The 26,448-nt window shown below is 43.3% G+C and overlaps 1 long non-coding RNA gene across 1 annotated transcript; it reads left to right on the top strand.

The window, feature by feature from the left end:
- Positions 1-2,119: 2,119 nt before the first annotated feature.
- Positions 2,120-22,395, top strand: LOC148132089 (uncharacterized). Its single transcript, XR_015747291.1, has 3 exons — positions 2,120-2,215; positions 2,454-2,646; positions 22,288-22,395. It is a non-coding gene; the product is annotated as an uncharacterized LOC148132089 (long non-coding RNA).
- Positions 22,396-26,448: the final 4,053 nt, after the last annotated feature.

Below are 26,448 nucleotides of genomic sequence, written 5' to 3'. Positions count from 1 at the left end.
TTTATTCATTTGTTCTGCACTTTCTTCATGCCATTCTCCTTGAGTTTCCTTTTCAGGTAGAAACCTGGAATACAAATTCAACCATATTAATGAATAAATTACATTAGTCTGAGATGAAGGTATTTGCAGTATCATCTGCAGCAAACCACAGTGACAGCGAAATGATGACACACACAATGATGTTGTCATGCAAATGTAGCCATTGCATACTCTCATCCTGACATTTGATCCAGGTACTTAAGTGGTGATTTGTGTGATGACTTCATTGTGCAGATGTTGTCATTTATTTCCCGACCTATGGACTCCAATGACTGCGACATAAATTGGTACATAAACTGCTGCATAAATGGCTATATAAATTGGCATTAACTATTTGTGCAAGAACTTGTTTATATATTAGATGAAAACTTTCACCAAAGTTAACCTCTCTGCCTTTAGTGATAGCTTTGCACCAAAATTCCAGCTGGAAACAGCATAGAAATAGCCCAATGCAGGTTTAAAAAAAAAAGGTTTTCTAAGCCATGTGTGCCCATTATGCTACTATCGTCATGATTTGAGTTAAGCATATTTTGCAAACCAACCATTGTGAGTAGTAAGCTCTGGTTTATGATGTAATGCAGGGGTCCCCAAACTTGGCAACTTGAAGACTTATGGACTTCAACTTCCAGAATTCCTCATCCAGTTATTCTGGGAGTTGAAGTCCACAAGTCTTCAAGTTGCCAAGTTTGGAGACCTCTGATGTAATGTGTTGAACAAATCTGCTAATTAAAAACTCATATTTATTTATTTATTTATTTATTTATTTATTTATTTATTTCCTGCCTGATTATTGACATTAATAACTCAAGGCAGCAAACATTTCCAACACACCTTCCTTCTTTTATTTTCCTCAAAACAACAACCCTGTGAGGTGAGGTGAGGTGAGAGAGAGAGAGAGACTGGCCCAAGGTCACTTAGCTGGCTTTCATGGCTAAGGCAGGATTAGAACTCACAGTCTCCTGACTTCTAGCCTGGTGCCTCAACCACTAGACCTGAGGTGTCAAACTTGATTTCATTGAGGACCGCACGCATCAGGGTTGTGTCCAGGGGGGTGGAGGGGGTGGCCATCTCAACATCACTTGTGTCAGTGTCTGTGGTGGCCCAACCGCTCTGCCAGAGAAAACAGGCTCCCAAGCTCGCTCCCTTTTCTGCAACAGGCTCCCAAGCTCGCTCCCGTCTGCAACAGCCTTCTGCAAACCTCTGCCAGCGACAACAGAGCTTGGGATGGCCGCATGCAGCCCTCCCAAGCTCCGTTTTCACTGGCAGAGGCACCACAGGCTGGTCCTTCGCTGTTTCCAGAGCCAGGTCTAAACGCCCCACAGGCCGGATCCAGCCCCCGGGCCTTGAGTTTGACACCCCTGCACTAGACCATACTGGCACATTAAATTGAACCTGCTAAAGCAGCAGCTCTTTTTTTCCCCTTTTTTCCTTTTTCAAGATCACACAGAAACCTGAAGAAAAAGCCGTCGCAGTGTGACGGCTTCAAGAAAGCAGCAGAAACACGCTGGCAAATTTTTAAGTGTGTCTTCTCTATCATTACAAATCTCACACAGGCCTAGTGTTTGCCAGTTATTGAGATTTATACATCATGACTTGATGCTTAATGTGTGATGTGATGCATTACCAGTGTTAGGTTTATTTGAAACAGTCTGTCCTTCAACTTAAAGTGAGCCACCATCATTTAAGCCCCGATCTGTCTATTGAGGAGGATAGCAAGAACTGGCTGCCTCAGCAGAACTGGCACCGTCTCTACAGTGAGGACTGCAAGGAGGCACAATCTCTCACTGAGAGAACACCATTTGTTACACAGCTAACCTCTTCCATCTTGGCTCGTTGATATTCAAATCCATAAGACCGGAAATGGACTTGTGGCTTTGCTGGCCTTGACTGCACTGCCCAGGCCCACCCTTGTGGCTGTGGCCCCTTAGCACTGTGGTCTTCTCAACTCTCAGCCCAGCCTAGTATTCCCTGCAATACGATCCATCACGTCAGAGGTTGAGAGGGAGGGTGTTCTGGAGCAGGCAGTGTTGTGGTTACTGACTTCAATTACAGGAGCTTTGTTTGTAAGTTGTTGCCATTTAAAGGGGGGGCAGGCAAGATAAGATTTCACCCCTTAAGGAACTTCCCTCATCAAGACGGATAGGGAAGTCTCGCCTGGAAAGAATCCCAGTGAAAGGTATACAAAGCAGTTGCTTGTTGCTACAAAAAAGGAAACTGTTGAATTATTTTGCATCTAAGGGATCTTTGAATTATCTGGAGGTATTACCTTATACTTAGAGTTTATTTTGATATATTGCATTTAGAGAGAGGGAGGGAGGGAGAGAGATTTCAATCTGCTTGCCCATGTTGATGATTCTGTTGAAAATAAACAGGACCTCTGTACCTACACAATTTATCTTTTGTTATTTTTTTAGGTTGTTTTGCCATAGCTTTTGTAAGAGCACTATTGTTATGGAGCAATCAAATGGTTCAAAATTGGAGCTATTTAAATGTTGAAGATATTGTGAGAAATGTTGGAATAGAAGAAATTAAAATACCTCAAAGGCTGTTTGAATGGCAAGAAGTGAGGAAGGCATGAATCTCTTGCTGAAAGTGAAAGAAGACCAGGTACAAATTGAAGAAGACAAAGGGCAACAGTTGGCTCAGCTAATTTTGGATTATTTGTTTTTTTGGGAATTGAATGCAGTCTAAGAAAGCTTTGTTGATTGGGAACAATGATGCCTCCTTAACAAAGATATTCTGGCTTCTGTGCCTTAATGGAGTAGGCAAAGTTAGTGCAAAGATGCCTGGTCTCTTCCTGAACTATGTGGCAAAAGATGCCACAGGGATGAGCTAAAGCAGTTGAACAGCTGCTCAAGTCCTGTGGAATCAGAATGAATCCTGTGGAATAGGATACCCCACCTGGTGGATAAATGTGGGGGTGCAGTTTAATTATTCCCTTCTAACTTTAATAACTATCCCCATTTAGTGCTGGTCTATGCATTCGACCCACTCTGGCAGAGTGCCCTAGTAGTTAAAGTGTAGAATGGGAAGGCTAAAATTCTAGTCCATCCTCAGCTATGGCAGTTTGGGCCCCAGCTATGGCAGTTCTGAGTAACTTTGAGCCAATTCTTCTCTGGCAGCTCAAGCTACCTTAGAAACGTAGGAAACTGACAGAAAAAAAAAAAAACTAGTGGTGCACTGAGTCTGCCGTTTGATTTTATTTGTTTTTGTTTTATTTTCACTTTATTATTTATTTATTTTTATATTTTACTTTTTTTTTTTTTTATCGTATGATGGATATGTGTTTATCCAATTAGGATAAACACTCCCAATTAACATGTGAAGTGTTAGCCCCTCTATATAATGTCTTGCTAAGATCACACTTGGACTACTGCATCCAGTTTTGGTCACCACAATATAAAAAAGATGTTGAGACTCTGGAAAAAAAAGTGTAGAGAAAAGCAACAAAGATGATTAGGGGGCTGGAGGCTAAAACCTATGAAGAACAATTGCAGGAATTGGGTATGTCTAGCCTAGTGAAAAGAAGGACTAGGGGTGACATGATAGCAGTGTTCCAATATCTAAGGGGCTGCCACAAAGAAGAGGGAGTCAACCTTTTCTCCAAAGCTCTGGAAGGCAAGACAAAAAACAATGGATCTAAACTAATCAAGGAGAAAACCAACCTAGAACTAAGGAGAAATTTCTTGATTAACCAGTGGAACAGCTTGCCTTCAGAAGTTGTGGGTGCTCCATCAGTGGAGGCTTTTAAGAAGAGACTGGACAGTCATTTGTCTGTAACAGTATAGGGTCTCCTGCTTGAGCAGGGAGTTGGACTAGAAGACCTCCAAGGATCCTTCCAGCTCTGTTATTCTTTTATCCCAAGCATGTTTAAACTCAGTTACTGGTGATTGACCCACTGCCTCTGCTGCAAGTTGGTTCCAAGCTTCCACCGCTCTTTCTGTGAACTTGGTTGCTGTTGTTCTGAGCCATGCCTTTTTGCAACAAATCAAACACGATCCAAAGGGAACAGAAACCTTTTAATGCTTCTGCAAAATAATTAGCTGTGATAAGCACAAGCCTTGCCAAACTGTCCGAGACTTGCCAAAAGATAACAGACAAGAAATAATTTGCAATACAAGAATCTTCAAATACAAACTCAGGATACTGGAATGTCCACGAGGCTGGAGTTTCAAAACGTCTTTGCCTTCTGCAAAGAACTTTTGTTTCACAGTGGCTTTTATCTTCTTGAAGAGGGGCCATTATCTTGCAGCCTTACTTCCAAGTTGCCCATGCTGTTGTAGCTGCTCTTTCCTATGAGCAATCCTGTGCGCACACACTTGGCACAGGCTCCTTGGAAACCTCCTCCTCATCACTGTCGCCAGCCCCCACAATCTCTGAAGGCAGCAGTCCACTCCCTAATGGTCCTGGCCCCTCATCTGAGTTCTTGCTCTCCTCATCCAACCGCACCTGCTGCCGGCTAACCACAACAGCTGTGGGGAAATACAGAAGGTGGAAATATTATATCTTGAAGTCCTAAATGAGAGAATGGATATAAGTCTAATAAATACAAATATGTCACAAAGGAAGAGTTGCTTAGAATTCTATCACCAGAAGAGGTTGGTGGTGTAAGAGCCGAGAGGCAGTCCTTCTTGGTGGTGTGCCTGAACCTGTGAAATCAGAGGACGTTTGATTTGCCGAATCCTGCTTCTTTTCAGGAATTTTGCTTTACCCCCAAAGATGGACATGCAATTGCTTCTTTTCTGCAAAGAAGAATGGAGAAAAGACTAGCGGCAGCAGGAGCAGGAACTGACCCCAACAAAAGGGAATTTCAGTAAATCAGTGGATGGAAAAAGGAGGAATTACTTTAAACAAACTGAATGGAAAAAATGCCTTCAGTGGTTGTACAGAAGAGCAAGTTCAGCAGGTGTAGCATGTCCAACTCATAATATCTGCAGAGTTTCCCACTTCTACTAACTAGGTAATTGAAGTTATTAGGAGCTCAGTACTCATTGGTAGCTACCCAGCCATTTGAAAGACGATAGGTAATAAACCACCAGAGCAGAAGCCCTGTTTTTTTAAAGTCAATAATAATAGTAGAAGAAATGGCTGTGAATTTCAAGATATAGACTGAAGCTGCAGGAACAGAAACTGTATGTAACTGTAATCTGTGGATCTGTATTTTACAAACTGCCTAAGTCAAAAACGAATAAAACAGGAAACAGGAAGTGGGCACTTGAAATGTTATTTTCAAGAGCAGGCACCTGCCTTGTCAAGAGAAGATTTTAGGCGATGGAGACTTCTTTTTTAAACTACTTGTGTGGGATAAATGATTAATTTGGTTAGCTACTATGACTAGATGGCATTCAGATCAGAAGAAACATCATAAATGACATCCATAAGTTGTCCCACCTTGGTGCATTTCAATGTCATTTCCATTGTTGGGACTGCAATTTTATTGGGCCATACACCAGGCGATCTGATTGCAGATCTCAGGGGGATCTTCACCAGTGTAGAACATTTCAATGGATGTATGATGTGAAAAATTTTATGAGAGTATTTTTTCGAGATCCCAATTTTCTAGGGTTCCACAGCATTTCTTGGGATTATAGAGAAGTTCTACCGTGTACCAATGCAGGCTCTTGACTTACAGCCACAATGGAGCCCAAAATTTCAGTTGCTAAGCAAGACAGTTGTTAAGTGAGCTGTATCCCATATTATGACCTTTTTGCCACCGTTGTTAAGCAAATCACTGAGATTGTCAAATGACTCATGCAGCCATGAAGTGAATCTGGATTCTCCCATTGTGTTTGCTTGTTGAAAGTCAACAATGGTGATCCCAGGACGCCTGGACATGCAACGGTTGCCAACATGCCAGTTGTCAAGCAACCAAATTTGGATGACGTGAATTTGGATGCTACAATGGTGTGAAAGCCAGACATAAGTCACTTTTTTCAGTGCCATTGTGACCTCAAACCAGTCACTAAATGAAAGGTTATGAGTAGTACTATGATCTACTTTGAAGATGACTTTCCCAACTTCCTGTGTATAGCAGCCGTGTCTGCAGCCAATTTATGGCCACATAGAATTCTCATAAGAACAATTCTCATAAGAAGAAAAAGCAGGTGAATGCAAGAAGTCAACCTTGGCTGACCTTGAAAAAAAATAGACAAGGTCAGACTTGTTATATAACTAGAGGTGACCAGTGGTGGGGTGCTGCCGGTTTGGACCGGTTCTACCAAACCGATAGTTCCAATGATCAGCCCTCCATCCTGTCCTATATTTCCGTCTTTTTCAGCTCAGCTGATTCACACAGCACAATGGATTACCGCGCCTCAGCTGTTTTACTTACCGGGGCCACCCTGTAGAGGTTCAAATTGGTGTTTTTTGAATGCTGCGCACGCTTACAGAACCGGTTGTTAAACCGGTTGCAGCCCATCACTGGAGGTGACCATCATGAAATCCAGGGCTGTAGACAATATTTGGAAACATATCCCAGTATAAGCTTCAGAGCTGAAGAAGCTTCTTGGATGAGAAGTGAAACCAGAGGTGGGTATCCAGCAGGTTCTGATCAGTTCTGGAGAACCGGTAGCGGAAATTTTGGGTAGTTCGGAGAACTGGCAAATACCACCTCTGACTGGAGATTTTACAATATCCTTCCCCTGCCACGCCCACAGAACCAGTAGTAAAATTTTTTGAATCCCACCACTGAGCGAAACATCTTCAAAGAAAAACCAGAAGGTCCAGTTCCCTTTGAAAAAGCACCTTTGGGAATCCCAGTATAAGGCAAAGGCAAAGACAAAGGCGAATAGACTAGACTAGACTAGACTAGACTAGACTAGAATAGAATAGAATAGAATAGAATAGAATAGAATAGAATACTTTATTGGCCAAGTGTGATTGGACACACAAGGAATTTGTCTTGGTGTAAATACTCTCAGTATACATAAAGAAAAGGTATATTCGTTAAGAATCAAGAATCATAATGTACAACTCTTAATGATAGTCATAGGGTACAATCAACAATCAAATCATACTAGGAAACAGTCAAGTGGGAGGGGATGGGTGATAAGGAGTGGTGAGAAGATTAACAGTAATAATAGTGTATACTTTGTAAATAGTTGAACAGTGTTGAGGGAATTATTTGTTTAGCAGAGTGATGGCTTTCAGGAAAAAACTGTCCTTGTGTCTAGTTGTTCTGGTGTGCAGTGCTCTATAACTTCGTTTTGAGGGTAGGAGTTGAAACAGTTTATGTCCGGGGTGTGAGGGGTCTGTAAATATTTTCACAGCCCTCTTTTTGACTCGTGCAGTATACAGGTCCTTAATTGAAGGCAGGTGGGTAGTAATTGTTTTTTCTGCAAGTCCTAATTATCCTCTGAAGTCTGTGTCTGCAAATCACTTCCATAAAAATATACCCACCGCCCTCCTCTCTTTCCCTCGCATAGCTCTGTCTTTGCAATCTTCTGGGTCAGGCTTTATCTAGTACAGGCAGTCCTCAACTTACGACCACAGCTGAGCCCAAAATTTATGTTGCTAAGTGGCACATTTGTCAAGTGAGTTTTGCCCCATTTTACCACCTCTCGGTTGACACCATTGTTAAGTAAATCGCTGCAGTTAATAAGTTAGTAACCCGGTTGTTAAGTTAATCTGCCTTCTCCATTGACTTGGTTTGTCAGAAGGTTGCAAAAGGGGAATCCTGTGACCTCTGGACACAGCAACAGCCATAAACACTTTGATCCCACGATCAGGGGGATGCTGCAAAAGTTGTAACTAAAATGTGGTCATAAATTGCTTTTTTTTCAGTGCTGTTGTAACTTTGAACGGTCACTACATGAATTTTGTAAGTCAAGGACTACTTGTACCATATCGAAGAGCAGATAGTAAAGTTAATCTCTTAGCTATGTCCCAGATTATTATGCTGATTAGAGTTTTGCATCCACCCACCCACCCACCCATCCACCCATCCGGTCACACCTAAGCTAGGAATTCCTTCTCATAGAATAGGGTTTCTCAACCTTGGAATTTTAGGAGGCGTGAACCTCAGTTCCCAGAATTTCTGAGAATTGAAAAAATTCCCAAGGGTTGAGCAACACCGCGATAGAAGGTGCATTTCTCTCCCACTCTCTGTATTATCAGAAGAGGAATTAAGATCTGCTCCTTGGATTAGGCCATGGTGGTTTGCTTTTGCACTTGGGTACAGGTAGTCCTCGACTTACAACCCCAAATTTCTATTGCTAAGCAAGACAGTTGTTAAGTGAGTTTATGACCTTTATTGTCACAGTTTCTATGGGAATCCCTGCAGTTGTTAAATTAGTAACACAGTTCTTAAGAGAATCCGGCTTCCCCGTTGACTTTGCTTGCCACAAGGTCACAAAAGGTGATCACAGGGCCTCTGGCACACTGCAACCATCATATGAAACAATTACCAAGCATCCGAATGTAAATCACATGACCCTAGGGATGCTGTGAGGGTCACAAGTGTGAAAAATGGTCATAAGTCACTTTTTTTCAGTGCTGTTGTAACTTTGAGCGGTCACTAAGCAAACTGTTGTAAATCGAGGACTACCTGTATTTCAACGATTTGCTTTTGTTTGTTCTTATTTTTAACCACGTTGTTTTGATGGACAGATGGACTATAATACTACTGGTTCACTTGCACCTTTGGTATAAGGCCCAGGTATAAGGTATAAGGAGAGATTTAACCTGGAAATAAGGAGAAACTTTCTGACAGTGAGAACAATCAACCAATGGAACAGCTTTCCCTCAGAAGTTGTGGGAGCGACATCACTTGAGACTTTCAAGAAGAGATTGGACTGCCATCTGTCAGAAATGGTGTAGGGCAGTGGTGGCTAACCTTTTTGGGCTCCTGTGCCAAAAATTGTGTGCGTGCTGGCATGCACACACTCGCATGCCAGTACCCAGAACGCAATGTGCCCCCCCCGGCCCCTGCGCATGCGGCTGGTTTGCGGCTGGTTTGAGGCCTTTTTCGGCCTCCCAGAGGCTTGAAAAAACCTCTGCAGGCTGAATAGGCCCATTTTGTCACTTCCTGTAATAACGGAAGTGACGAAATGGGCCTATTCAGCCTGCAGAGACTTTTTTCAAGTCTCTGGGAGACCGAAAAAGGCCTCAAACCAGCTGTGAGGCACGCGCTTGTGCAGTGAGGTAAGTTTGCCTGCGGCTTGCGTGCCAATTCAAATGGCTCTGCATGCCACCTGTGGCACGCATGCCATAGGTTCACCATCACGGGTATAGGGTCTCCTGCTTGGGCAGGGGGTTGGACTAGATGACCTTCAAGATCCCTTCCAACTCTGATTATCTGTTATCTGTCTCAAACACGCGCCGTCATGTTGCCATCCCATGACGATTTGCAACATTTTTTCCCTTTGCGGAGCTGGGGTGGGCATGGCCTGCGTGTGACGCATCCAGCCTGAAGGCTGCCAGTTTGACACCCCTGGCATAAGAAAGCAAAATAATACTTCTTGATGTAAAGATTTCAGATAGGGAATGTAGATTGTAGTCCCTGAGAATATGAAAACATACTCGTATTAATTGATTCACTGAATTGATTTCAGACAAGTGCCTCTTTCTTCATGCATTATTATTCCTTGCAAAAAGTTCTCATGCTGGGTGGACATCGGCATTCTCCTGATTAAAGACGTAGCCTGTTTTTCTGCTTATACAGTTAGCATAATTAAACAAAATGCAAATTGTAAAACATGAAAATAAACTCGGGTAATTAAAGTTTACAAAACAAATAGGTCTTTGCCACTTTTTGAAGTATTGGGGAAGCGACGGTTAAACGTATCTTTTGGGGAGAAGGTGTCATAGCTTGTGACTGACACAAGGCACAAGTTCCTCTTAGAAATGGCAAAAATTGTGGTCTCAAAATTACAAATTGATAATATCAACAGCATATAAAGAAAATTTGTATAAGATCTTTTACAGGTGGCACCTACCTCCAACGAGAATAGCAAGAATGTTTAAGAATAAATCCAAAAAATGTTGGAAATGTCAGCAGATACCGGGTTCATATTACCATATGTGGTGGATGTTTGCAGAAGCTAAAAGATATTGGACTAAAATCCACACATGGTTGGAAAAAAAGACAAAAAAACATATAGACTTTAAACCAGAGATATTTTTATTGGGGATTCTACCGGAAATATACAGTAGAGAATTGAAATACTTGATTGTAAATGTATTAACAGTGGCTAGAATTGTATTTGCTAAAAATTGGAAAAATGAGAAAATACCAATGCAGGAGGAAGTTTTTAAGAAAATAATGGAATGTGCCGAAATGAGTAAATTGACATTTGAAATTAGAGAACAAGAAGATAAACAATACTATAAGATATGGGATTTGTTTTATCAATGGTTAGACAAAAAAATATGGAAATGAAATATGTTAGAGAATTTTACAATACAAGGATAATAGAATTATACAGAATATAATATAAAGATGTACTACTATTGGATGGATTTAGGATGATGTGATGAATGTTATAATATAAATTAATTTAAAAACTTTGAATATCTCGCATAAAATGATGGAATAATACGGTAGTTATAGTCAAATAAATGATTAACAATGATAATAATGTATACATATATGCTAGATTGATAATATGAGAATTTATACAAACTGTAGGTGAGGACTATGGTGAGGATGCACAAAAGATTTGTAACCAACCGACACACTGTATGTATATAACTGGAAGATGGTTTTATGTTTCATGTTTTGTTTGTGTATGTTTGTCTAAAATAAAAACAATCTTTTTTTAAAAAAGACACAAGTTCCTCTTCAATATACTGGATGGATATCTTTGTGACGGTGGGGACATTTTCCTAAAGGCTTCTCCTGCCAATCTAAGTAACCTGGACAGGTTCATAGCAAGAGAGGTTGTCCCCAGATGCTCAAGCATTAAGCTGTTTAAAAGTCAGCACTAACACTTTAAATCCTCTCGCGTGATCAGTTGGCAACCAGTGTCGATTTTCCTGTTCAGGGATCATGTGATTACTCTATCTTGCACAAGTTACCTTGCATACTTTGCACCTCTACTTTGCATTTTGTTCCAGACACTTTTCAAGGCCAGTCACACCTAGGACTTGCAATAATCAAGATGTTATATTACACTGTGGTATTTACTTATTTATTTGAAAACTGCCTGAGGCCCAGGAGAAAGCAAGGCATGGAAAGGTTTGTCAGGTCCAGTGACTTCCGGAAGAGTTACATTTGACCTATTAGACATAACACTACACGGAGCTACCATTAGGGTGAACGTAAGCTTCTCTCTATGGTTTCCACCTGCAAATCCATCAAGCCCTGAAAATCAAGGGACACTCCCTAACTGAATGAATTTTTCAGGAGAAGTGCAGTGTCATCCAAAACAGGCTTCGCCACAGTCCCTGAATGTACTTTTTATCTTCCCTGCCTCTAAACTCATCTCCCACAGAGTTCACATGGCTCCTTGTCCCACCTGACTTTAAGGTAAAAGATAAATATTCTACATTAAATATGGGAAGCTGGTATGTTGCAATGCAAAATGCCAGCCTCCAACAAATCCTGTAGGCATTTTTTTTATCTTTTTACTGATTTTTTTTTTAATTTCAAAGATATTACACATGAAATAAACAACTAAGAGTTACAATAAAAACAAAAATTACTGACAAGCAAAAAGAAGGGGAAAAAAAGAAACAATAAAGAAGTGTACACAATAAATCCTGCAGGCATTCTTAAAAAACAGAAATGTAACTGCGGGCCAATCAGAAGTGCAGGATTAGAGCCTGCTGTGGAAGTAAAACTATTAGGATTCAAAACCAATGCGTTTGCTTAGTTTGTAACACCCCTCCCCACTAGGTTCTGTCTGAGGGGTGGGGTGATGTATTCTTTCAAATAGGCAGGTCGTTTCACCTGTCTATTTGATCTGCGTTGCTCCACCGGTCTTTGCTCTGGCTCTGGTTCCGGTGGGCTGCTTGCTGAACTTAATGGCAGTGATGGTCCAACCTCTTCTCTGGGTGACTCGGGGTTGTCATTTCTGCTTCCTTCGCGGCTGTCATTTGGATTCCTTGGATTTGCTTCAGTTGCAGTAGTGCTTTGTGGTGAGGCGATCATCTGGCTTGGTTCTCCTTCGGAAGGTGAGTATCCCCGGGTTGGTTGTGCTGATTGCTGGTTTTCGCTTACTGGGTCGTATGCTAATTCTCTTCCGGTCCCTTCGGTTTCCCTCCCCCCCCCGTTTGAAATTCTGGGCTTGTGACGGGGGTAGGTGCTAGTCTGGATCGAAGTTGGTCGATGTGGCGCTTCCACGTTTTCCCATCAGCAGTTTGTAAACGGTAGGATCGAGGGCCCATAGGTTGGGTTATGGTAGCAGGGACCCACAATGGGTCGCCGGAAAAGTTTTTTGCAAAGACTAGGTCGCCTACCTTGAATGTTCGACACCTGCTGCTGGACCCCAGGGGCTTTTCCGGCGTGTAGGCAGGGTGTAGGCAATCAAGATGTGACAAAGTTTTCGGCCCATGAGCAGTTCGGCTGGGGTTCTGTTTGTGGTGCTGCTTGGGGTGATATGCTGGAGCAGAAGCATCCTGGTCACCTTGTCATCGATGTCCCCATGTTCCATCTTGTGTAGCGTTTTCTTTATGAATTGGACCATGCGCTCAGCCCTGCCATTGGCCGCCGGGTGAGCCGGCGATGTTAAAGCGTGGCGTATTCCCCGGTCTGCTAGGTACTGTTCAAATGCCAGAGCAGTGAATTGGGGGCCATTATCTGAGACCAGGACATCTGGCGAACCATGCGTAGCGAATAGTCTATTTAGTTTTTTGAGAACTGCTTCTGTGGTGGTGCTCTTCATTTTGTGGACCTCCAGCCAGTTGGAATAGGCATCTACTCTTATAAGAAATGTGTGTCCCTTGGTGGGTCCCGCAAAATCGATGTGGATACGGGACCAAGGACCTCGAGGCGTTTCCCATTCAGTCGGTGGGGCTTTTGGTGGAGCTGAGTGAGTTTCCTGACATTTGATGCAGGTGGCCACCCAGGTCTCTATTTGCTTATCTATACCTGGCCACCACACGTAGCTTCTTGCCAGTGCCTTCATGCGCACGATGCCTGGGTGTCCATCGTGCAAGAGTTTTAGAACTTTATGCTGTAGTCTCTGGGATTACGACTCTGTCTCCCCACAAGATGCATCCTTTTTGGAAGAAAAGTTCTGTCTGTCGGTTTTTGAAAGGCTTAAGGATGTCGCTGGGTTCGTTGTCAGGCCAACCTCTTTCCACCCAGCTGAGGACTCGTGCCAAACAAGGATCCTTCTTTGTTTCCGAGGCGATGTCCTGTGCAGTCAGGGGTGGTGAAGGAAGAGTTTCTATTTGTAGCACAGCTAGGGTTGGAGCTGGGTCGCTTATGACTTCTGGTAGCGGAGAACGGCTCAAGGCATCAGCGTGGGGAATGGCTTTTCCGGGGCGGTGTAGTAGTTGGTAATTGTATGCAGCCAGAAACTCTGACCAAGATGTCATTCTGGGTGATAAAATGTGGGGAGTTGGTTTGTCTCCCGCTAAGATGCCAAGTAATGGTTTGTGATCGGTGATTATGGCAAAGGGTCTTCCGTATACATACTCATGGAATCGTTTGATCGCAGACACAATAGCGAGAGCCTCTTTATCGAGTTGGCTATAGTTTCTCTCGGTTTTAGATAAGGTTCTTGAAAAAAATGCAATAGGTGCCTCAGTTCCATTTGGCAGGACGTGGCTCAAAATGGCTCCTACTCCAAACGGTGAGGCGTTGCAGGTGACAGTTAAAGGTAAAGTCTCGTTATATTGCATTAATACAGCATCTGAAGTTAAAAGGTCTTTAACTTGCTGAAAGGCTCGTTCTTCCCGGTGTCCCCAGATCCAGGACGCCTTCTTGTCGAGGAGCCTATGCAGGGGTTCAGCAACGGTTGTTTTCTGGGGCAAGAAGATGTTATAAAAATTAATGAGTCCCAGGAAGGCTTGGAGATCTGTTTTATTCCTAGGTCTTGGGGCGTTTTTTATGGCAGCTAGTTTTTTCTCAGTTGGATGAATTCCCTGTTTGTCAAGAAGGTACCCAAGGAATTCAACCCTCTCAGTACATAGTTGACACTTGTCCTTCTTGACCTTCAGGCCAGCGTCTTTGAATTTCTGGAGAACCATTCTGAGTCGTTTTTCTAATAGGCTTCTAGTGGGGGCAGCTATCAAGACATCATCAAAGTAGGGCACAACCCCTTTTATGCCCTGTAACAGTCTCTCCATCAGACTTTGGAAAATGCCCGGTGCTACACTCACTCCGAACTGGAGTCTATTACACTTGAATGCACCCCTGTGCGTGACTATAGTCTGGGCTTCTGCAGTCTGTGCATCTACGGGCAGCTGCTGATACGCCTGGGCTAGGTCCAATTTTGCAAATATTTTTCCACCTCCCAAGGAATGAAGAAGGTGTTGGACCACAGGTACGGGGTAAGCGCTCTGCTGAAGCGTGTGATTTAGGGTGGCCCGGTAGTCCCCACAAATTCTCAAGGATCCGTCAGGTTTTATGGGGGTTACAATTGGGGTCTCCCATCAGGCGTGGTCAATCGGTTCCAACACGCCCTGGGCTATTAATTTGTCCAATTGTTCATCAATCTTTGGCTTGAGTGCAAATGGCACTCGACGAGGCTTAAGGGGAATGGGTGCAACATCAGGGTTGAGATTAAACGATATGGGGGATCCTTTGTACTTGCCTAGTTTCTCGGTGAACACGTCCTGGAATTCCTGGATGAGGGCCGCTTCCCAGTCATCGCTTCCAGTCTGGTGGATGCCTGCTAGTTCAATTCCTAGCGGCGCGAACCACTGCAAGCCTAGCAAGCTGGGCCGGTCTCGATCGACGATGGTAAGAGGAAGAGTTGCAGTGTGGTCTTTGAAAGATACTTGGACGTGGCTGGTACCGGCAACTGGGATTCTGTTTCCTTGGTAGTCTTTTAATATGATTTTTTGAGTGCTGAGGTCCTGACGACGGATGTCAGGGATCAGCTGTTTGAGGGTTTCCCAAGAGATCATTGATAAGGACGACCCGGAGTCGACCTCCATAACACATGATTGATTCGCAATGGTGACCTTCACTCGGATTTTCCTTGCATCCAGGGATGAAGCGTGGCCGATGGTGATGGTTTGATGGGTCTCTTCTCGTCTAGTTGAATTGTCGGGTGCTCTATTTCTGTAGTAGTAGTGGCTCCATTGGTTGTTTAGGCAGTCCCGATTTATTGGTGGGGTGCCTGTTGTCTGCCGGAAATTATATTCTCTTCGGGTTGGGCTGGCTCCTTGCTTGCTTCTGCATATTTTTGCGATGTGGCCCCTCTTTCCACAGGAACGGCAGAGTGCGTCTAGGAATTTGCAGTCTGATCGTGGGTGATTACCCCCGCATCCAGCGCATTGTCGCAAAGATTTAGGGTTCCGCTGGTCTCGCTGGTCACGTTCTGACCTGAGGCAGTTGACCTCCTCTTCCTCGCTTTCTGATGAGGATTCGAGGTCTTCATGGTGGGTGGTCGTTGTGTGCTTCTCGGAGAAAACCGTACTGTCACTGGTGAGTTGGCGGTGTGGTGCGTTCGCTCGGCGCATTCGAGCAGCTGATTTCCTGGTTGCTTCTGCTGCAGTAGCATTGGCGATGACATCTGCGAGGCCGATGTCCCCCTTCGCCATAATTTTGCTCTGGGTCGTAGGGTCTTCTAGGCCCAGAACAATTCAGTCTCTCATGGCTTCTTCGAGGTTTGCAAAGCCACAAAGTCCCACCAGGTTCCTGAGATCAGTGATGAAGTCTCCAACACTTTCGCCTTTCTGTTGGTCCCTCTGGTAAAACTCGTGTCTTCTGATGAGTGTTGGCACCGCTGGTGCATAATGGGCCTGGAGGATCAGCGCGAGGTTGTCCCAATCCATTGTCTTGACTTCGGCCGGTTTCACAAGTGCTTTTGCCATTTTAAAAACGGCGGGCCTGCAATGGGTCAGGAATACAGCTCGTTTCTTGCCAGGCGTAGCATCCTTTAGATTGTTGGTCTCCAGGAACATCTGGAACCTGTCCATATACGAGTCCCAGTCTTCGTTAGCCGGGTCAAATGGAGCGGGTGGTATGGCGCTGCTGGTCATTCTGTCGCTAGCGGGTGCGGTCTTAGCCATGTGCTCTGTTTGGTGCTCAGCGAGTACTCAGTCAGCTCTATCGTCTCCGCATCCCATCCTCGTCGCCAGTGTTAGATCTGGAAGAGTGGGCGCAAGGAACGGAGACGAGGCATCGAATAGTGACTCAACTCTTTATTAGTGACTTCAGAAAAGGAACGACGCTTGGGCAGCAGCAGCTCCTTTTATAGAGCTGGCTGCTGTCACACTGTCCAATGATTCAAGTTTGCCACGCTGGAAGCGTCCAATCGGCGCCGACCCGCTGTCAGCCAATCAGATTAACCAGAGACGACCAATCACAATCTGCTAACTGCGGGCCAATCAGAAGTGCAGGATTACGAGCCTGCTGTGGAAGTAAAACTATTAGGATTCAAAACCAATGCGTTTGCTTAGTTTGTAACAAGTGACTTTTCCAATAAACTATGATGAAACAAGCCACAGCTTTGCGCAAGTCTAACCAAGAGCTGTATCAATGGCAAGCAGTTGTGGAACACATGAACAAATGCAGTGACTGAATATTCTTGAGTTGTCTAATAATCTATTCTGATGATTATAATGACAAGATTTGGCTGGCCAGCCTAGCCCGTGCAAGGCAAGCATACACACATGCAGGCACACACACAAACACAAAGCGTTCTCTCTCTCTCTCTCTCTCTCTCTCTCTCTCTCTCTCTCACACACACACACACACACACACACACACACACACAGCAGGAAATCAAACCATGCTAGATGATTTACAGTGTAAATTTTACACCGCCTCTCCTGTTCCTACCAACTCAGCAGAAGCTGATCGATAGATAACTGGAAGGGAAAGTCACGTTGGAGCATTGCTATTTAGTGCTATTCTTAATCCTTTGCAAAAGATAATGAAAGCAGTTGTCACTGCCTGCCTGGTGTCAAGCAGTAGTATGTTCCATGAACACATCTTTTGTCACAATCCCCTCCAAACTCTTGCATACACAGTGATATGCACACTGGGCCTCTCCTTATTGTAGATTGCTAAATAAGGATGTTACAAATGCAGGCTTGCTAAAAATAGGCAAGAGCACTTGGGCTCCTTTCGACCTAGTGGACACGTTCCTCTTGTGCAGCCAATATATGCAGTTCTAAGCAGCAAGGAAGTTGCACTCTGGGTAATACTTTGATTCCCAAACAGAGGCACGTTCTCTTCTTTCTAATCTTGTTATTCTTGTTTAATCATCTCATCTAAACCTCTGAGGTCGGTAAAAATGAGGACATAGATTGTTGGGGGCAATATGCTGACTCTGTAAACTGCCTAGAGAGGGCTGTAAAAGCACTGTAAAATGGTATATAAGTCTAAGTGCTATTGCTGATAGGAATAATGAACCACAAGAAGCTATCAGCTCTTTTTAAAGCTAGATGCACAGTATTGCAAAAAAGTAGCCAAGAGTCTCTTCTTAATCAAATGGATTGAGGCTAGATATTAATTTTGTTAAATAGGAGAACTAGTTTGGTCTAATAGTTAAGGCCCCAGGCTTGAAACTAGGAGGCTGAGCTCTAATCCCCACTTTAGACACGAAAGTCAGTGTCATGCCCGTTGGAGTCTGAATCTGAGGAGAAAGACGAACAGCTGACAGGGAGCAGGAGTGTGGCTCTGTTGGCTGTGGAGAAAACTGGGTAAGGGCAAAGTCCGGCTGGGCAGAGCAGGAGAGAGGTAGAACAAGGGAGAGGGAGTTCAGAAGAAGACCCAGGCCCATCCCCTCTTCATCCTAGGGCACACAGGGCGGAATGGAGAAGAGAACAACGTGGGTTGCGTGACTTACAGGGGAGGAAAGGCCCTTGATTTCCTTCATTAGGCACACCTGGGAAGAGAGTTTAAAAGAGTTGCAAGCTGAGAGTGGTGGCTTCTGGGAACAAACGTGAGTTTTTCTTGTGTTGACTGTGGTTATCTGCGTTCCTGGAATCCTCCCAACTGGGTTGATTTACGCCGTTCCTTCACGTCTGGAATTCCTTTTCTTGCCCTGCTGGATTAATTAGCTCATCTTGCCTTGATTGGACTTATAGTTAAAAGTTTGTGTTGACAATGTTTTGGACTTGAATCTCTGCAGCCACAGGCTGTTCCTGGGAGAGTTTTTTCTCCAGACCAGAAGGTAACCAGGACATTGGGGGCAAAGTTGGAGCTAATAAAGGGACTCCTACTTATTATTTGACTGTATTGCCTTTGTGCCACACCCTGAGTCATCACAGTCCTTTCTTCTAAGCACAACTCACTTCACAGGGTTAGTGTTTTGGACAAAATAAGAGGATGGAATATTGTATGTGTTGATGCTTGAGTTATTTATAAAATAATAAAGACAGGATAAAAAAAAATCCAAATAAATAAATAAATTGGCAAGTATTTTGGTGTGCGGCTTTTATTTTATTGGAAAGATTAATCTTATGTGAAACTGTTTGCTATGGTACGATAACTCTGCAAGCTTGTGGTCTACAAAACTGAAAACATCCTGTGAGTACGTGGAGCCATGCTAGACAACCCTTTTGGTTTCACAGTCCCAGGGCAGGCTGTAATTTCCATCCCCAGATTTATCAAATCAGTGGTGCCTTCTCCTAAATGGAAGTGCTCATTGGGGAAGGGGTGTGTGTCACAAGTTGTAGGTTGATCAAAGCCAATTATATTTAATTTACTTAATGTGCTTCTATACCTCTTTCTATTCAACTACATCCCAAGGTGATTTATAAAAAAACATAGCTAACATATTATTGTTTTAAACTTGGTTGAAATTCAGAGATGTGAAGGCTTAGAAACAGAGAAAAGTTCACACAGGGAGCAGTATTTTTTCTAAATACTAGAGTTTTGGTGGAGCCTCTTACAAGCTATTCCTCTTTTTTGTTCCCCCAGAAGTGAGTGACAGAATTTGTAAAATGGTTTCTGCAATAGATTTAGTTGCATTTTATTCTTACAAAAGGATTTTCCACCAGTCTACATCTCTTTTATAATGCAAATATTTACAGCTCAACCCCAATGCTCCTTAGATGAGAATATACCAGCACATGGGTATTGTTCTCCTGTCGTCTGTGTTTAACAACTGGGCTAATTCATTTTGGACTCAGCTAACTTGGGGATGGGGGGGAAATTACCACAAGGATGGTATGCCAAGCTTATAGGCAATCTGTTTTCCTTTTGGTAGGATCTCCTGCTTGCTCTCTGGTTTAAGCTGAGGTAACATCTTGATCTCAGGACATAAACAGGAAAAGTGATTTTCCAGATTCACAGGTCTTTCTTGTAGTAGCTCAGACATTTTTGCATACAATTAGTCAAAGGGACATCACCCTGCTAATAATACTTTAGAGCCCCATATGAGATTGTTTTGAGCCATTTTGCATCTTAAAAATCTGCTGCTGGTATTCCACAAATAAAGTAACTCAGTCAAACAGAAATGAAGTGAAATTGAGAAAAAAAATATGTTTTCCCCTTTCTCTGCAGTACGGGGCTAATCCAAAGGAAAGCCTCAGGTTGTGTGGGTTTTTCCCTCCAGGTAATTTACCCCTGGATACAAAGTGCTAGCAACAAATTTTTCCACCTTTTGACACGGAACAGAGGTAAAAAGATTTTGATAGTTCAAAATTTAATTCTCTTATACAACCCTGGGTAACCTTCAGCAAATTGTTTTTAGTCCCTGCAGGTAGGCATTTTTAAAGCAATGATGGCAAAAGGTTTTGGGCTTGACATGTCAAAAATTCATGAACATTACATGAAGCAATTTTTTTTTAACTGGACAGAGGACACAATCATTTTCAAGAATGTTGGATTTTTGGACATCAGAATATTCCATTAGTAAAGAAAACTGACTCCATTGCCTTTTCACGAATTTCTTGTAATTTGATACTGCCCTAAGATAGCTTCATTACTATGCAAGTATTAAGTATTCCTCTTATTTATTTTTTTAAAAGTCATTATATTTTCTCTGCCATTCTTGAGGAAATTATTTTTAGGAATTTTGACATTTGTAATTATTTCTCATGCTAGGATTTTAAAACACCCTTTTATAAATATTTGAAATATTTATCAATACTTTAGATACTTTTATATTTCTATTTTTCAATTTTAGTTGGAGCCAGCATTAGTGCTGTTTCTGGAAGTCTCATAAACATACACTTAAAGTATATCCAACCCTTATGCAAATTACAAGTTATCTATCCAGAATGGAGCATATTTTCCATTGCGGTCATCAAAAAATTATAAGCTGCTAATATTTTTATTGATATTGTTATCTTACCTCAGAAGTTTTTCCTCACTTATGAAGAAGACATTGTTTATAGTAATGATGACTAGAAATACATATATGGATAGATATATACTCTGTAGTGTGATTGTGATGTGGTGTTTGGGGCACTGTGCTGGAGTAGCTTTCAAATTTCAATAAATTTGACAATAAAGGTATTCTATTCTATTCTATTCTATTCTATTCTATTCTATTCTATTCTATTCTATTCTATTCTATATATAATCCATTAATTACTTAAGTATGGAAAAAGTATTGTTGGAAAAATACTCTAAAGCAACATTTCTCAACCTCAGCAACTCTCAGATGTGTGAGACTCCCAGAATTTGCTAACTACGCATTTGAAAGTTGCTGAGGTGTAGAAAAAGTGTTCTAAAGAAAATTTTGGATGGGTTCGGCCTAGGATCTCCAACGTGACTACCAAAGAATGCAAAATTGTAGCTGAGCCAGTGAAATGGGCATAATATAATCATGTTACGCATCTCAAGTGTAGCTCGGAGAGCTCTTCCATTGTCATTCTTTTTCCTGGAAAGGTTTACAAAGCAGTCCTGAAAAGTAGGAAAATATGGGTTCAATTATCTGCCACTAACACGCAGTCACTTGTGCTTTTCCTTTGCCTAGGGAATACAGCTTTTGAAATCTGCTCAAACTCAATCTCCTTTTGTCTGAACATGGTCTGAAAGAGCACTAAATCTGAGCATCCAAGTGTACAGTACTTCCAAGCACTGTACACCTATACTTCCAAGTACTGATCATGGCCTTTGTGCTTCATGTGAAAGTCATTGGATGACTTGGGGGCCGATGACCGTCTTTCAGCTCCAACAGGTTGTTGAGGGAGTTGCCTCAAGCAGATCTCTGGATAAGGTACCTTGAGTTGCCGCAAAAAGAGTGGGATCTGATGCAAGTCTGATAAAAATAAAATACTAGCAGGAAACAGTTCACTGTGTGGTCATCAATCATTGCTCAAGCAGGTTGTCTATCAGAAAGAGTAGAGTCAATCTGGAGGAACAATGCAACCCTGCCAGATCTTTTAGATAGGTTTTGGCTGCAGTATTCAGCCTTGCAGAGCCAAGAATTTACATAATAGCCAACCGGGCCCAATGGTGGCCCAGTCTCTTCCTCAACTTCAATTCCTATATGGAGGGCAAGAGAGTTGTTGTGTCTGCAGAGGAGATGAGGCAAATGAAAATGGGGTCACCCACATTTACACTTGCATCAAATGCCATGGATGTTTGTGATACCCACTGGTGTACTAGAGTGACAGAAATTGCAGTTTAACAAGTTCCAAAGCCATCAAATATGAAATGCTGAGCTCAGGACTTTTTACACAGATGAAAGATGCAGTTCAGGCCGGTATTTCAGAGGAGTTGCCTTTTAACTGGTCCCCAAAACATCACATATGGAATGCTGAATCTAGGAGCTTTACACAGCTAAAAGATGCACTTCAGGTTGCTTTTTGCAGAGATTTACACTCTCATAAAAACATTATCAATATATGTTTTATTTATGTTGCATCCAATTCTTTGGCAAAACGCAATCTGGCTCTGAGGAAGAATGCCAAGTCAGTTCTGAAACTTCCTGGGCACTGTGCAGTTGCATAATTACTTTGTATTTGTTCACTGGATGAATTTTGACTGGATAGGTAGACATGGCTAGTATAATATGACTTAGATGGTGAACCCTGCTAGTTATGATTTATTTAATAGCCCAGGATGAAATGAACTGTTATTTAGCTCAGTGAAAGCACCCAGCCTGTAGGTATGGTTTGTGCAGTCTCATGTACAAACCATACCTTATAGGTAAGGTAATTGTTAGATCACGGGAAATGAGACTCAGGACACCAGCATGATCATCAATTGTCTTTACTTCCTTCTAGGACTGAGCGCCGAAGAAACCACGGCAGCCTTTTTATATTTGGCTGCTCGCAGCTGTGGCCAGTGACGGCTCTTCAAATTTCCCACCGCCACGGACCGACCAATTGCAGGTAAGTATGTTAATATATAACACTCCTCCCCACCTGGTCCAGTCCAACCAATCTGAGCCTCGCCTACCGTACATAATCACGTAGGTAGGCGGTGTTTTTATGGGTTTTACTGGACCTGCGCAGCTCAGTCGTGATTTGGCCTCTGGATTGCTCGGACGGATCTGTTGTTTCTCCCATCCGTCTTCTTGGAACCTCCTGGCTGGTTGAGTTGGTGTGGCCGCTCCCACCAGGGATTGCTTTCCCACTATCCTTCTGGACCTGTTCCTGTCTCCCCGGCCTGCCTTCTTCCCTGGTCTCAGGTACGTGTTTGCGTTTCCCGACCGGGGCTAATGTTAGTAGTGGTTGTTGCGTAGTTGTCAGGGTTTGTTCTGTTGTTTCTCTTGTTTGTGAAGGGTCTCCCCCTCCCTTCCTACTTGTGTTTTGTCTGTTTGAGGGGTCTCCCCCCTCTTCTCTGCTTGTGTTTTGTTTGCTTGAGGGGTCTCCCCCCTCCCCTATGGTCATGTTTGAGGGATCTCCCCCTTTTTCCTTGTCTTTGTTTTGTTTGTTTGAGGGGTCTTCCCCCTCTTCCGTGGGTCGGTTTGGGTCTCCCTTTGTGGCTCTAGATCTGAGCTGGTCTATGTGCCTCTTCCAGCTCCTCCCGTCCGTGGTGTCTACCCTGTATGAACAGGGTCCGGTTATCTGGGTCACCTTTGCTGGTATCCACAATGGTTCCCCCGTAAGATTTTTTGCGTATACTGGGTCCCCTGTTTGAAATGTGCAGCAATTACTGGAGGAGCCTGCTGGTTTTTCGGGGCTATATGTGGGGTGTAGTCTGTCTAGGTGTGATCTAAGTTTCCTCCCCATTAGTAACTCTGCTGGACTTTTATTTGTTGTGGCACTGGGTGTCATGTGCTGTATGCTTAGTAGTTTATCTATTTTTTCTTGTGTGTCCCCAGGCCCCAACTTTTGTAATGTTTCCTTCGTGTAACGTACTATGCATTCTGCCCGTCTGTTTGTGGATGGATCTCCCGGCACTGTCAGTGCATGCCTTATTCCATTTTGTGCTAGAAATCCCTCGAATGTTGTTGCTGTGAATTGTGGCCCATTGTCAGATACAATTAAATCCGGCAATCCGTGTGTTGCAAAAAGTTTCCTGAGCTGTCTAATGATGGCTTTTGTTGTGGTGGAGTGCATGATGCTTACTTCTAGCCATTTGGAGTAAGCGTCTATGACTATTAGGAATGTGTGTCCTTTGGTTGGGCCTGCAAAATCAATGTGTAATCTTGACCATGGTCCCCTTGGTGTTTCCCATTCGTGTTTTGGTGCTGTGGGGGGTGTTGGCCTGGATTCATGGCAGCGTTTACACGTTGCTACCCAGTCCCCTATTTCCTTATCCATCCCTGGCCACTATACATAACTCCTTGCCAGGAATTTCATTTTTACAATACCTGGGTGTCCCTCATGTAACATTTCTAGTATGCATTTCCTTAAAACGTCCAGTATGACCACTCGATCCCCCCATAGTACGCACCCTTTCAGCATCGAGAGTTCTGTTTGTCTATTCCGGAACAGTTTGGCAGTCTCGTCGATCTCAGTTTCTGGCCATCCCTTTCCTACTCAATTTAAAATCCATGCCAGGGTGTTGTCTCTAGCTGTTTCCCTAGCGATGTCTGCTGCCGTTATGGGTAGGTTTTCTAATGTCTCTATTTGGAGGGTTAATGTGGTTGGTGCTGGGTCATCTTCTATGTCAGGTAGAGGGCAATAGCTAAGCGTGTCAGCATGATTTATGCCCTTTCAGGGTAGGTAGGTTAATTTGTAGCTGTAGGCAGCCAAGTATTCTGACCACTGTGTCATTCATGGTGACAGTATGTTAGGTGTAGCTTTGTTTCCTGCAATGATGCCCAAGAGTGGCTTATGGTCTGTGACTAGTGTGAAAGTTCTCCCATAGATATATTCGTGGAAACGTTTTATTCCAGTGACAGCGGCCAATGCCTCTTTGTCTAGTTGGCTGTAGTTCCGGTCCGGCTTTGACAGTCTTTGAATAGAATGCTATGGGTGCTTCTTTCCCATCTGGTAATACGTGGCTGAGTATAGTGCCGACACCAAAAGGTGATGCATCGCAGGTTAGTGTTATTGGAAGTGTTTCGCTATATTGTATTAGTACGCGGTCTGATGTGATCAAGTTTTTTATTTCCTGGAATCCCGTTTCTTCCCGTTGCCCCAGGCCCAGATTGCTTTCTTGTCAAGCAACCTGTGTAGTGGTTCCGCAATGGTTGCTTTCTGTGGTAGGAATATATTATAAAAGTTAATGAGACCTAAGAAAGCTTGCAGATCAGTTTTATTTGTGGGTCTGGGGGCTTTCCTTGATTGCTCTGGCTTTATTTTCTGTGGGATGGATTCCTTCGCTGTCTATAAGATATCCTAGGAATTCAACTTTGCTGGTGGATAATTGACACTTCTCCTTTTTTACTTTTAGTCCCGCCTCCTTGAATTTACCTAGGACTTCCCTTAGGCAGTCTCACAGTTGTTCTTTGTCCTTGGCTGATACCAGGACATCATCAAATATGGTACCACCCCTTTTATCCCTTGCATTAAGCTCTGGAATACCCCTGGGGCGATGCTGGTGCCAAATTGTAGTCTGTTGCATTTGAATGCCCGCCTGTGCATCACGATTGTCTGGGCTTCTGCTGTTTCTGGGTCAATGGGTAACTGTTGGTAGGCCTGTGCGAGGTCTAGTTTCATGAAGATTTCCACCCCCCCAAGGGAATGTAATAGATGCTGTACCACTGGGACCGGGTATGCGCTTTGTTGTAGCATGTGGTTAAGGGTTGCTTTGTAGTCCCCGCAGATGCATACCAGCCCATCAGGTTTAATTGGTGTAACAATTGGACTTTCCCACTTTGCGTGGTCAGTTGGTTCTAAAACCCCTTGTGCGATGAGTTTATCCAATTGCTCATCGATTTTTGGATTTAGTGCGAAAGGAACCCGCCTCGCCTTTAACCTTATAGGGGCTATGTTTGGGTTTAGATTAAAGGAAATTGGGGACCCCCAATACTTGCCCTGTTCTCCATTGAACACGTCCCGGAATTCTTCCATCAGGTCCTCTTCCCACTCTGTCTCAGTGATGCTGTTTATCCCTGTGATTTCGATTCCTAATGGTGCAAACCATTCGAGTCCCAGGAGGCTTGGCCGATTTCGGTCGACTATTGACTATTTTTTTACTACTGGTTCTGTGGGCATGGCTTGGTGGGTGTGGCAGGGGAAGAATACTGTAAAATCTCCAGTCAGAGGTGGTATTTGCCATTCTCCAAACTACTCAAAATGCCTGCTACTGGTTGTCCAGAACTGGTCAGAACCTGCTGAATACCACCTCTAGACTTACTTCAGAAAATAATGGCAAATCACTCCCCTAATGAGGCACGGTGGTGCAGTGGTTAGAGTGCAGTACTGCAGGTTACTTCTGCTGCCTGCCAGCTACCTGCAATTTGGAAGTTCAAATCTCACCAGGCTCAAGGTTGACTCAACCTTCCAACCTTGGAGGTGGATAAAATGACCCAGATTGTTGGGGGCAATCGGCTGACTCTGTAAACTCAGCCCAGCCGATCACTTTCGAGTGCATTTCTCTAGTTGGATGCTATAGAAATGATCCCTGAAAGTATAGTCCCTTATAGTATAAAACCCTTAGAGAGGGCTGTAAAAGCACTGTGAAGCAGTATATAAATCTAAGTGCTATTGCTATAGCTAATTCTGTAAGAAAACTGCATGGCCCTGTTCACAGAATCATTAGGAGTAACTTTATTAGCCCTAAACCTTCAGTTCCGAATAAATGAGTGATTTGCAGCGGAGTCTCCCCATTGGCTTTTAAGGAGAACAAATGGCGAAATGGAAATGGGTGCAGAAATAAAAGATCTGAGATTAGCAGAAAATGAGATTCCAATGGGGGTTTTCCCCCCACATCCCCTTCAATGAAGCATTTGATTAAAAAAAAAAAAAAGTAGAAATCAATCATTTTGTAAAGTTTCCGCACCCGAATTGCCTGGACGATACACCTTCCCTACCAGCAGAGGTCAGAGT

The sequence above is a fragment of the Notechis scutatus genome, chromosome 2 (genome assembly GCF_049901735.1).
Source record: "Notechis scutatus isolate UNSWTSFEM ecotype Mainland chromosome 2, rNotScu1.2, whole genome shotgun sequence".
Taxonomy (NCBI): domain Eukaryota; kingdom Metazoa; phylum Chordata; class Lepidosauria; order Squamata; family Elapidae; genus Notechis; species Notechis scutatus.
Note: the sequence above shows the minus strand (reverse complement) of the source record. Positions and strands in the feature narration are given on the sequence as shown.